This window comes from Bubalus bubalis, chromosome 3 (assembly GCF_019923935.1).
Source record: "Bubalus bubalis isolate 160015118507 breed Murrah chromosome 3, NDDB_SH_1, whole genome shotgun sequence".
Taxonomy (NCBI): Eukaryota; Metazoa; Chordata; class Mammalia; order Artiodactyla; family Bovidae; genus Bubalus; species Bubalus bubalis.
The window spans coordinates 22,401,021-22,414,552 of record NC_059159.1 but is presented as its reverse complement, the minus strand read 5'-3'; the positions used below and the strand labels follow the sequence as shown (position 1 = coordinate 22,414,552).

The 13,532-nt window shown below is 50.1% G+C and overlaps 1 long non-coding RNA gene across 1 annotated transcript; it reads right to left on the bottom strand.

Annotated features, from left to right (window-relative positions):
• Positions 1–11,908: 11,908 nt before the first annotated feature.
• On the bottom strand, positions 11,909–13,485 carry LOC102416053. The gene is made up of 3 exons (XR_003107789.3): positions 13,350–13,485; positions 12,872–12,988; positions 11,909–12,410 (listed from the first exon to the last, which is right to left on the bottom strand). It is a non-coding gene; the product is annotated as an uncharacterized LOC102416053 (long non-coding RNA).
• Between the last annotated feature and the right edge of the window lie 47 nt (positions 13,486–13,532).

Here is a 13,532-nt window from a genome sequence, read left to right as displayed (position 1 = left end):
GAATGTCTGTAGCAGTTAATTTTCTGTGTCAGCTTGGTGAGGCTCTGGTGTCTGGTTGTTTGGTTGAACTCTAGTCTAGATATTGCTGTGAAGGTATTTTGTAGATGTTGTTCAGTAGCTAAGTTGTGTCTGACTGTTTGCGACCCTAGGGATTGCAGCATGCCAGGCTTCTCTGTTCTTTACTATCTCCCTGAGCTTGGCCAAACTCATGTTCATTGAGTCGGTGATGCCATCCAACCAACTCATCCTCTGTCATCCTCTTCTCCTCCTGCCCTCAATCTTTCCCAGAATCAGGGTCTCTTCTAGTGAGTTGGCTCTTCGCATCAGGTGGCCAATTATTGGAGTTTCAGCTTCAGCGTCAGCCCTTCCAATGAATATTCAGGGTTGATTTCCTGTAGGATTGACTGGTTTGATCTCCTTCCTGTATATGTAATTAGCATCATTTACAATCAGTCTATTTTAAGTAAAAAGATTACCCTCTCTAATGTCAGTGGGCCTCATCTGATTGGTTGAAGGCCTGAAAAGCAGAAAACTGAGATTTCCCAGAAAGAATTCTGTCTCAGGTCTGTGACATAGAAATCCTGCCATAGTCTCCAGCCTGCTGCAGATTGCAGACTAGTCAGCCCCCATAATCGGAGCCTGTTCCTCAAAATAAATCATACATATATGTAAATTTCTGAGTGCCAGTTATGTACCAGACACCATAATAAGCACTTTACATAATTTTCCCCCTGATCTTTACAACAACCCTTTAAACTGAGAAAACTGAGGCTTGGAGGGGTTAGGTGATTTTCTCAAGACTGAATTTCTACTTATCTTTCAAGACTCAGATCCAGCGTCTCCTCCCTTGAAGTTCTTCCTAACCACTCTGGGTCCTCTCTGTTTTCTTGGCATCTGACTGCATTTCTCTCTCTTACACAGCACTGACTGTGGGGTGTTTGCCTGCAGGTCTCCCTCTTCAGGGGTTTCCCAGGTGGCGCTAGTGGTAAAGAACCTGCCAATGCAGGAGACTTGGGTTCAATCCCTGGGTCGGGAAGATCCTCCACCACAAGCCCTTCTGGAGTCAGAGGTTGCCTATGCCTTGGAACCTTCAGAACCTTGTCTGGGCCCATGATTCCCAAGGAGGCTCTCCGTGAACGGTACTGACAGTACTATCATTGTCCACTTGGGGGCAACATACTCAGCGGCAAAACCCCTGGTGCAGGAGGGCAGGACTCTGCAGGAAGGATGGCTGGGCAAAATCAAACACTAACGTGCAGGGAAATGCCTCTGCTTGCACCCGCCACTGGAAGCTCAGTTCAGTCGCTCAGTCGTGTCTGACTCTGCGACCCCACGGCAGGCCTCCCTGTCCATCACCAACTCCCGGAGTTTGCTCAGACTCATGTCCATTGAGTTGGTGATGCCATCCAACCATCTCATCCTCTGTCGCCCCTTCTCCTCCTGCCTTCAGTCTTTCCCAGCACTGGAAGCTAGGGCCCACTGTTTCAACAGTTGGCCCCATCCTCTGGGAATTTAGTGGAAAGCTCAGCACTCATTGCTGATACTAGCTGAGGAGGCCTCGAGGGCACTGGGGCTGTCCTGGAGCATCTGTGCTTTGGACTCAAGGATCCAGTGAGGGAGCTGCAGGAAAGAAAACCCAGAGGGACAGAAGGGATCAGCTGCAAGAGCCTCAGGAGAGAATTTCCTGAGTAAGGCTGCACCGTTATGAGGTAAAAGGGGGGAGGAGAAGGAATTCTCCACCAAGGCAGATGAATCCTGCTAACTGGAAAGTGGATAGAGTCGGCAGCCCTAGCAACCACATGCACAAACTCCCGTCCTCCGCCTCTCCTGCTCTCAGATATTCTGTTCCTTCCAGACCATTTCTAGGGATGGGGTGAGGTGGGGGTGCAGATAAGTGTGGTGCCTCTCATGTGCTCAGCAGAGAAGTGGGAATCAGGTTCAGTCTATCCTCTGGAAGCAGAGATAGGGCAGTCCCAGGGTGTCTCTGTGGACACCCTGCCACTTCTTTTCCAGGGCTACCTGGATGCAGAAAGGTGTGTGCTGGGGGATGGTGATGGGGGTACTGGAGGCAGTGGGGAGGAGAGGTGGCAAGTTCAGCCACTGATGCCAGAGCACACAGAGGTGGAACTGATGAAAGAATGAGGGGGATGGCAGGGCACTGCAAATAACTTAAATTTTGGGCAAACAAATGCAAGAAGACGGAAGGAAGCATCTGGAATCGTTTATTTAGAGAAAAGAAAGATACTCGCACAGACTTCTAAATACAAAGTGACATGTCCAAGGTCACACCATTCCCAAACTATTGATGTTCTGCTACACACTGCCTCCTCAAAACCCATTAGTCTTTAACAGTGGGTAGTGAGATCTGAGAGGCCGAACTGAGAACGTTGCTTCAGGGAGGAAAAGGAGGAAGAAGAGAAAGAGGAGACAGTAGCTATGAAGGAGGGGTTCTCTGTCCTGTCCTCTCAGGAAGATCCATAGATGACATTTCCAGATGGGCCTGGGACTCCAGGAGGCCCCTCCAAGCCTATGGAACAAACCAAGGACATCCATGGAACTTCCCTCTCCTTTCTGGCCCTGTATTTAAAAGGGGCCACTTCATGGATCACAGTCTTGTCATGGCAAAGGGGCTTGAGTAACTTAATGAAACTATGAGCCGTGCTGTGCAGGGCCACCCATAGTGGAAAGTCCTGATAAAATGTGCTCCACTGGAGGAGGGAATGGCAAACCACTCCAGTCTTCTTGCCTCGGGCTTCCCTGGTAGCTCAGTTGATAAACTGCCTGCAGTGCAGAAGACCCGGGTTCAATCACTGGGTCAGGAAGATCTCCTGGAGAAGGAAATGGCAACCCACTCCAATATTCTTGCCTGGAAAATCCTGTGGACAGAGCTTGATGGGCTACAGTCCATGGGGTTGCAAGAGTTGGACCAACTTAGCGACTAAACCACCATTCTTGCCTTGAGAACAAAGTTTGTATAGTCAAACCTATGGTTTTTCCAGTAGTCATGTGTGGATGTGACAGTTGGGCTGTAAAGAAGGTTGAGCACTGAAGAACTGATGCCTTCAAATGGTGGTGCTGGAGAAGACTCTTGAGAGTCCCTTGGATGGCAAGGATATCAAACCAGTCAATTCTAAAGGAAATCAATCCTGAATATTCATTGGAAAGACCGATGCTGAAGCTCCAATCTTTTGGCCATCTGATGTGAAAAGCCAACTCACTGGAAAAGCCCCTGATGCTAAGAAAGATTGAAGGCAAAAGGAGAAGAGGGCGGCAGAGGATGAGATGGTTAGATAGCATCAGTGACTCAGTGGGCATGACTTTGAGCAAACTCTGGGAGATAGTGAAGGACAGGGGAGTCTGGCGTGCTGCAGCCCGTGGGGTCGCAAAGAGCTAGATACAATTTAGCGACTGAAGAACGACAACAACTGGGAAGTAGGGTATGACACTGGATGTGATGAGCTCCCCAGTCCTGGGGAAGTCCCCCAAGGGGAGAGCGACATCAGCAGAGGTGGGACAAAGGATCAGTGAACCAACAGTAGATATTCCTGAGCATCTATTATGTGCTGGTCTAAGACCACGGAGGGGGTGCGTGGGACACAGTGTCTTACACGTGAATAGCATTTGTTGTGGGAAAGAGTGTAAGGAAAGGATGGATATGGGTTGCTAAAGAGGAGGGTGGAATAGAGAGGAAAAAACAGAGGGAAGAGGAGGGGAGAAAGGCCTAGTTGTTGATGTCCAGTAACTCACATTCTAGTTGTGGCAATAGGACAACTAGAAAAAGGATGGCTAAAAAGCTCAGCGATAAGTGAGCAGGCCCCAGAGGAAGTTTAAAAGGGTGCTGAGGGAGGTTTCAGGAGGGCATGGGATAGAGGAGATTGAGGACTTGGCTGGCTTGTCTGGCCTGGACGGAACTCTTCCCCAGAGGGCCCTTACTGGTTCCTGAACTCCACACAAGCCCATGTGGGCCCGGCAAACTTGGACAGCCATGAAGGCCCAGTGTCCCCAGGGTTCCTGGAAACCCAGCAGTCCCAGTTCCTAGATATCCAGGTGGTCTTGGGAGCCTTCATAGCCAAGGTATCCCTGAGGTTCTGGAAACCATTGGCAGCCAGGGGATCAGGAGGTCTAATTCATCCTATATATGGATGGAGAGGCAGGAAGGGCAAAGGCGAACCCCTGAAGGGAAGTGTGTGTATTTGGAGTAAGGGACTTTTGTAGGGAACAGCAGCAGGGCGTAGTCAGGAGCCCTGATGGGAGTAGAAAGTTACGAGAGGGTTAGAACCTCTGGCTGACTTCCAGGGAGGAGAGAATGGCCAGAGATTGAGTTCAATCACCAATGGCCAATGATTTAATCAACCATGTCCATGTAATGAAGCCTTCATAAAAACCCAAAGAGATGGGGTTTGGTGAGCTCGTGTATCAGTGGACACGTGGAGCTGCTGGGAGAGGTAGTGGAAGCTCCATTACCTTTCCCCAAATCTTGCCCTATGTCTCTCTTCCATCTGACTGTTCTTGAGTTATATCCTTTTATAATAAATGGGTAATCTAGTAGGTAAGGAACTTCCCTGGTGGCTCAGGTGGTAAAGAATCTGCCTGCAATGCAGAGACCTGGGTTGGATCCTTGGGTTGGGAAGATCCCCTGGAGAAAGGAATGGCAAGCCACTCCAGTATTCTTGCCTGGAGAATCCCATGGACAGAGGAACCTGGCGGGCTACATTGCATGGGGTGGCAGAGTCAGACATAACTGAACGACTGATACTTTCACTTTCTTTTTTTCTAATACGGAAAATGTTTGAGTTCTGTGAGCTGTCCTAGCAAACCAATTAAACCCAAGGAAGGGGTCATTGGAATCTCTTATATATAGCTGGAGCTGATCAGTCAGAAGTCCAGGCGACAACCTGAACTTGCAATTGGTATCTGAAGGTGAGGGGTGGCAGTCTTGTAGGACTGAGTCTTTAACCTGGGGCTCTGATATGTCTCCAGGTAGACAGTCAGAATTGGGTTAAATTGTAGGGCATCCAGCTAGTGTTGGAGAATTGCTTGATGGTGTTGGAAAACCCACACATCGGAATAGGTGTCAGAATTGCAAGAGGCATCGAGGTGGGAGCATGAAAAGAAGGAGCAGGCTGGGGTGCGGGCCTGTGCACTTCTACCCCATCCATCTGTTTCCCTGGTCATCTCATCTCTTTGGGCTCTTCCCTCCCTCCCCCATCCATTCATGTTCTCCTGGTTGGTGCTGAGGGGAGCCTGAGTAGAGGAGGAGTGTTGATGTGATTTGACAGAGCACGAAGTCACTAGTTGTAGCCTGTTCTCTGGGAAATATGTCCTTTCACTTACACAGATAGCCTTGTTTGAGCTTCTGGTTAGTCCTACAGAGTGAAGTAGGGACTGGTGTACCCAATTTACAGATGCGGAAACTGAGGACGGCCATGGTGAAGAGACAAACCCACAATGCACGGTTAATCAGGGCACAGCTGGGATTTGAATCCTTGGTTTCGACAATAGGAGCTCTCTGCTTTACAGCCTGTGCACCCCAACCTGAGGGCAAAGCTCTTCTCCATTACGGGCTGCCTGGTTTTCCCCTGGTTTCGGGCCCAGCTTGTGCTGTGCTTTAGATCATCATGACTGGGTGGGGGTGAGGAACAAACTGCACAGATCTTGAGGATTCCTGGCTCCAAATATCGAGCCTCTGGGAATGGGGAGGGCCGAGAGTGGGAGGAATACAGGCTCAGGAGAGAAGAGGATGGTGGTTATGTGGATGGGAAATGTGGTGGGGGTGCCAGTTGGAACTCTGTCATCCCCCAAATGGGTTTAAATCACATTTAATTGCATGTGACCTTAAGCCAACCTTTTGACTACCTGGGCCCCCATCTATAAAATGGGTTTATAGGATTACCATGGTGCTCAATAATCATCATGGCTAATGTTAATCTGCGGGGCACTGTGCTGAGTTCTTTACATGGATAGTTTCTGTAGGTTCTCGCACAGCTCTGTCAAGCTGGGCTGGCACTATTCCTCTTTTACAACAGAGGGCATTTAAGGATAAGACGGAGGATGTCATTTGGCTAAAGTCACAGGGCTAGTAAATGGCAAATCCAGAATTCAGTGTAGGCATTTTTGGCTTCAGGCTCTTCATCTCACGCACTGGGCTGATTATGGCTAATAACTAATACTCAAGGGGTGCGTAACAAGGAGCAGACATCACTGTGAGCATATTACACAGATTTATTCGTTTAATCACTATAACCACCCTCTCTAATAGTCACTCTCGATGAAAGACGAGGACACTTAGGCACAGAGGTGAGCTAACTTATCCTAAATCTACTGCCAGGAATTGAGTTCAGGCAGGCCGACTTGAAAGCCTGTTGCTCTTTAAAAAAATAAAAGTGTTTTTTCTTAAAATGAAAGCGTAACATATATACAGAAAAGTGCAGAAATAAGAAATGTTTAGTTTAATGAATTCACCTAGTTAATACACTATGTGGCTAAATAGTAAACATTACCTGTACCACGTAAGACCCCTTCCAGTGATTATTCCCACCCTTCTCCCCAAAAGTAACCTCTATCCTGATTTCTAAAACCATAAATTCGTTTTGCCTGCTTTTGAATAATAGAATCATACTGTAGTAATCTGTTCAATATGCGATTCATCTATGTTGTTGGGAGTAGTGATAGTTTATTCAACTGTAGGCTTACCTATTTTACTATTGATTCCAATGTTTGGCTGAATAATTCCACTGTGAATACTCTTACACATGTGTTTTGGAACACACACACACACACACACACAGCCATTTCTTTTAAAAATTTAATTAATTATTTATTTACTTTTGGCTGTGCTGGATCTTCCCTGATGTGCACGGGTTTTCTCTAGTTGCAGCGAGTGGGGTCTGTTCCCTAATTGCCATGTGTGGGCTTCCCAGTGTGGTGCCTTCTCTCGTTGCGGGGCATGGGCTCTAGGCACATGGGCTTCAGTGGTGGCAGCGTGCAGGCTCAGCAGTTGTGATTCCCAGGCTCTGGAGCACAGGCTTAGTGGTTGCAATGTCTGGGCTTAGTTGCTGCACAGCATGTGGGATCTCTCTGGACCAGGGATCGAACCCATGTCTCCTGCATTGGCAGGTAGATTCTTATCTATTGTACCATATTGGAAGTCCCCAGACATTTCTATTGGGTATATTCTTGGGGTGGGACTGTTGGCTGCTTCCATATGGTTGTACAAATTTGTTTTCTTGCCAACTTGGTTTAAGAGTCCCCTTACTCCACATTCAGGTATTGCATTTAAAATTGTTAGCAAATCTGGTGGATGTGTAGTATCCCATTATGTTTTCCACACGTATTTATTAAATGAGGTATAATCAGAAGCAACACTCTGCACAGCTTTTCATAACAATCCTATGAGGCTGGTGTTGTTATCATCCCTATTTTGCAGATGAAGAAATGGAGGCCATAGTTACTCCCTTTACTCTCTTGCAATCCACTCATTTTCCCTGGGGGGGTCTTCCCTACTGTTCCCCAGTGGTGTTGGGATGTCAGCTTGGGAAACTCCTCGGGCCAGGATGCTCTACTGGGTGGGGAGAAGAGGAAGGCTGAGATGAAGAGGGCAGGGGTGGGGAGGAGCGAAAGAGTGACACATCAAGCCTGATGTGAGGGACCACAGATCCTGGCTCAGGGCATGGGGTGATGGGGCCAGACGAGAGGTATGGGACTCAGCAGAAGGCACGATTGGGGTATTTGTGAATTCTCGGTGCTGGCAGGAATGGGCGTGCTGGGGAATCTCTCTGGAACCCTCTCTCCAGGATTTTACTGAATCTGAGGACCCCTGTCTGAAGTCTCTAATCCCAGAGCCCTTTTGGGGTCATCTCTCTGGGTTCTGTGGTGCTTTGTTATATCTCTTTGGGATTTTCTAAGGGGTAGGTAGCACTCTGTTCTCTGAGGCCAGGGGGGTAGGAGGCAGGGCTTGGAGGTCTTCCAGGGAGTGTGGGGGAAGGACTTGGGGTCTGCTCCAATTCTGGGCTTCTAAGCCATCAGGACAAAAGGCACCTGGCAAGCAGACACCTTGCTCTTTGACTTCGTAGGTGTCAGGACAGGCAGGGAGAAATGATTTCCCCACCTAGCAGCTGTCTCTCTCTGCCCAGAGTCTCTTCTGTGTCTCTACTTCTGCAAGTGTCCTCTGCTAGATTCTCCTGGGTAGCACCTGCTTTTGCTCCCCCCATCTCTGCCTCCCTTGAGTCCTGAGCCCATGGCTTACCAGAGATGCTCTGGCAGCAGAAGCAACATGGCGCAGGGGGGTAAGTCTGCAGCAAGCAGTCATGATATCTGGCTTAAGTCTTGGCTGGATTACTTCCTAGCTGTGTGCCCTTGGGTGAGCCTCCTCACCTTTCAGGGTGGTGACCGCGCTCTCTTAAAGCCCAACATCACTCACTTGGCTCCTCTGCTGGGCAGGCTTCTTGAGCCACGAGAAAGAGACTCTGCTAGTGCCAGTTGGCCTGGAAACAGTGTGCACTCTGTTTGGAGGGTTGGAAGCCATGCCAGCTTTGAGCCTAGGACCACATAAAAGCACTCCAGAGGTTCTGGATTCCTAGATGACTCCAGTTTGGAAGGGGCTTCACAATTCCATGAGTTCCCCTCCCCTATTTTACAGATGGTAAAGCTGAAGCTGAGGAAGGGGAAGTGCCACAGAGCTGGCAGGTGGTAGAGCTGGATGAACTGGAGACATGAAACCAGATCCTGGGCAGCCCAGGGCCACATGGGTTCTCCTTTCCCTCCCGCTCCCTGCCTGGGTGTTCACTTCTGGAGCCGCACGTCCTGTGGGAAGAACCCAGGCTCTGTCCTCTGGACTAGACCTCCCTCTTCACTGTCATGTCTTTTTGGAGATCCTCGCTCTCCTGATCTGGTCTGTCCAAGTGTGGGGCCCTGGTCACGGAGGCAGCTGCACTCGGGTGCCATTGCTCAGCCCACACCTGGGGTGACCACAGAGGATGTCGTATCTGGGACCCAGACATCAGCCGATATGGAGGGAGACTGAGCTCCCTATTCGGTGTGTGCACAGTGGACAGTCTGGGGCAGCCAGGGAGGGGCTAGGAAGCCAGAGTTATGGGTCAGTCTCCTTCCCATGGCAATGCCAACTCTGCTCTGATCCCGTGCACCTAGCTTGCACTCTGTACCATAGCCTTTTGCCCTTGGAATTTGCTTAGAATGCTTCTGACAGCTGTTTTGGAAGGCTGTAAAACATAGGGATTAATCATACAGACTCTGGAGCCAGACTGCTTGGGTTCACGACTCTGAACTTCCACTTACTTGCTGTGTGACCTTGAGTAAGTCATATGCCTCTCTGTACTTCACTTTCCCCATTTTAAAAAGGAATCATGATAGGGACTACTTCATGAGGTTGTCATGAAAGGGACATAGTAAAGCACTTAGAACATGTCCAGCATATGGTCTATGCTCATTAAATGTTAACTTTCATTTTCATTTTTATGTATATTCCATCCTATATATAGGATGTGTATGTATGTATGTATGTGTGCCTATATATATATATATATGGATGTATATTCTACCCTATTCCTATGAGCTGCTCCCAAGGGCAAGCCAGCAGAGTGGGTGTTCCCTGAGGGCAGGACTGTTTCTTTCCCCTGGGAACAGAGCTCTCTTTCTTACTGATTCTCTAAGAAGCCTAGCTGGAGCCGTACAATAGAAATTTGAAACTAAGCTAACAAGGGAGTTGTGAAAGTGTTAGTTGCTCAGCCACATCCAACTCTTTTTGACCCCATAGACTGTAGCCCACCAGGCTCCTCCGTCCGTGGAATTCTTCAGGCAAGAATACTGGAGTGGGTTGCTATTCCCTTCTCCAGGGGATCTTCCTGACCCAGGGATAGAACTTGGGTCTCCCGTATTACAGGCAGATTCTTTACCATTTGAGCCACCAGGGAAGCCCAAGAAGCAGGGGCTCATCCTGGATTTGACCCCGGGACCTCTTGTACCCTAAGTGAGAATCACACCCCTAGACCAATGAGCTACACAGTGAGATTCTTTCTAAGCAACAAGCTGGTGAAGGGATGGGATGGAAGAGGCTGAAGAGAGTGAGGCTTTCCACCTGTCCACTAGGAGTCTCTTCCTGGCCCCCACCCCCCAGCTCCCAGGAGGTGAGGGACGGACAGGGATGCTGAGGGGAAGAGGAGTTTTCTTTTTTCTGGTAGAGCTCTGGGCTGGGAAAGACTGCAGGGAAGGAGAACTGGGTTTCTGTCTCTGGGGGGCTTCCAGTCCTCAGAGGCAGCAGTGAGGTGGAGGAAACCCACACACAGCATCTGCTTTTCATTCCTCAAAGCCCTTTCTTGTCCATGATCTCACTTTTTCTTGCAACCTTGCTTTAGGGTGGCTCAGCGGTAAAGAATCCTTCTGCCCATGCAGGAGATGCAGTTTCCATCCCTGGGTCAGTAAGATTTCCTAGAGAAGGAAATGGTAACCCGTTCCAGCTTTTTGCCTGAGAAATCCCATGGACAGAGGAGCCTGGCAGGCTACAGTCCATGGGATCGCAGAGTCAGACATGACTTAGTGATTAAACAACAACAACAATACCGTGGGGATGCCCAACTATTATCTCTCTCTCCTTTTTTTTTTTAAACAGAGGATGAAAATAACCCTTCAAGACATTAAGTGTATGTCCAAGGTCACAAAACTCTTTTTGTAAAAACTGAAGTATAGTTAATTTACAATATTATGTTAGTTTCAAGTATAACAAAGCTCTTTGTTGGCTGTGCTGCAACTCAAACCCAGGTCTGGTAACTCCAAATCCTATGCCTTTTACATACAGCCTCTCCTGGATACCAGCAGGCTAGAGGGGAAGGGGACACCCAAGCCAGTCCTCTGGGAACTTCTAATCTGGGGGAGGAGAACCAGTTCCTGCCACCAGGGCATGTCCAGCCAGGTGGAGAAGTTAGTTTCTAGCAGGGGAGGTTAGGAGCATATGTGTGCTGGGCCACTTTTCAATCTCTTCCCTCCCTACCCTTCTTTCTGTGAAACTGTGAAACGCAGAGAGTATCTTGTTTCAGTTACTGGTGACAAAACCAGGATAGAATCCAGGTCAGCCTGATGCTAATGTGTGTGTGCTCAGTTGTGTCTGACTCTGAGACCCCGAGGGCTGTAGCCCACCAGGCTCCTTTGTCCATGGGATTTTTCCAGGCAAGAATAATGGCGTAGGTTGCCATTTTCCCTCCAGGGGCTCTTACCAACCCAGGGATCAAATCTGTGTCTCCTGCATTGGTAGGTGGATTCTTTACCACTAGCGCCACCTGGAAAGTCCCCCTGATGCTAATACCTGTGTTTATCCCTCTAGCATGGATGGAAGACCGTTAGTTCAAGGGTCACTTCCTCCATGAAGTCTTTCCTTGCCCTGGATGTAGAACTGACCATTAGTGCATCTGGGTCCCCACCATGCCCCATACAGACACTCCCAGGGCACTTGCCCTTATTTTATTCATATGTCTGTCTCCCCTCACTAGGCAGTGAGCTCCCTGAGGGTGGACAGTGGTCTCAGCCATGTCTGGATACCCTGTATTAGCACAAAGCCTGCACACAGTAGGTGTTCAGTAAAGGTGGGTTGCATGTATGATGGAGAGGTGCTTGGAAGAGCTCTCATATCTGTTTTCCTGCCTCCTAGGAATTATCCCAGATAGCGATGGGGGTAAGGCTGAGGATGGACTCGGGGTGGGGGGAGCTGCTGGGGTAGAGGTGTGGACATGTCTCACCTGGAAAACTGTCCAGATTTCCGACACTCACCTGCACTCATGCTTCATCCCCTGGCACTTCTCTTGGCTTCAGCTCAGCCTCTTCCGCCCTCCTTCCTTCTGTCCCAGCACCTTTATCCCTCCCAGGTTTGCTATCCAGGAGACAGGTCCAGCATTGCAATAAGAACTATTCTTCCTGGTCCCGGTTTATTCTCACAGGAGCTTTAAGAGGTAGGCGAGGTGGAGATGACCTACCTCCACTCTAGTTAGGGACGTTCGAGCTCTAAGGGGTGGTGTCCAAGTTCATACAGTGAGTTGGTGGCAGAACTGGGTCCCATGATGATGAAGGAGTTGGGAGAGCTGGGGGAAGTTTTCTGAATTGGGGACAGGCTGGGCTTCCCCCAGGAATGGAGGAGCCTGGCCCTCTTTGGGCCAAGACAGATGGGGCAGAAGAGACCCCAGTCGTCTGTGAGATGTCCATGGAGCATCCCGAAATTGTGTCCCCAGCAGTGACTCTCCAGTCCTTCTGCAGTCTTGCCAGTAGGTGCCGTCAGTTTGCAACTTTTGGTTCTGTCCCTGCGCGGGGTCAGCTGCTAGCCCCTCTGCCTCCCTCCTCTCACCTGGACAGTCTGCACTTGCAGAAGGTAGAAGATGGCCCAATCCCTGTGAAACTGAAGGACCTCTGCCCTGGAGGAGGAAGCAGGAAGAGAGTCTCTGATCTACACTTCAGCTTGGCTACCCTGCAGCTTTCTAGGCCAAGCCAGAAAAATCCACAGCGGGTCACCAATTATGCCTGGACAGGAGCCCTTACCCTGAAATCAGGTCCAGGATAGCAGAAACTTTGGGGGAGGGTGGGGAGGGAGGACCCGAGAGACCATCTAGGATAGGAGTCCCTGCTCCAAATACTACTCTAGAACCCCTCCTAACCCTGCAGGATTGAGGCAAGGTGCATACAGGCACCAACAGGATCTCACAGAGGCCCAGCCAACCCTGACACTAGCCCAAATAGCACTGCTGGGTGAATTAGAAAAGGCACCCCTGTTCTCAAAACCATTGAGTGCCATCTGCTGGAAGACAGTCACAACAGCTATACCAGTCTACAATGACTACAAGAGAAATGGTGCCCCCTGGAGTTGTGCAATGCATACTTTGCCTTTGAGAGTGGCAATCTCCTCAGCCAATTTGGGGCAGTAGAAGCAAACATCCAGGAAGGAGCAAGCGTCTGGGCACCTCCCTCTCCAGGTGGGAGTTCTGTTGACTTCATCCTGGGTAAATCAGAGGGGACAGGGTCTCCAATGAGCCGCCGAGGAGGCTGGGGGCGGGAGCAGGTTGGAAGAGGCAAGTGAGGAGAGAGCCCATTAACTTCTTAGGGCCATCAGAACCTTCTGGGCCCCTTTTCCCCTCCTCCCCGGACCAGTTCTCCAGCGGCTGAGACGCGAAGCCCTTGAGTGGGGTGGAAAGGACTCTCTCCGGCCAGGGAGACTGAATCTCGGACTCGGGAGTTGGGGCCAGGAGGTCGCCGCGCTCTCAGCGTGTGGGACCGCGGGCCATCTCAGGGGTCCAGGGGAGAATCCTCCAAGGTCGGGGGTGGGGGAACCGAGGAGCAGCGCCTTCGTTTTTCCTCACCCTTCGCTGCCCCCCGGGGCCCCAGTTCGGAAGCGCTCTCGGCCCCTGCCGTGGCTTCCAAACTGCGCCGCTTCCTCCTGCGGCAGAAAAGGACTTTCAGATGTTGCAGCGGCGGCGGCGACTTAGGACAGCGCCCCCTCCCCCTAACAGCCGCCTCTCCGTCTCCCTCTCCCCTGCCCCTCC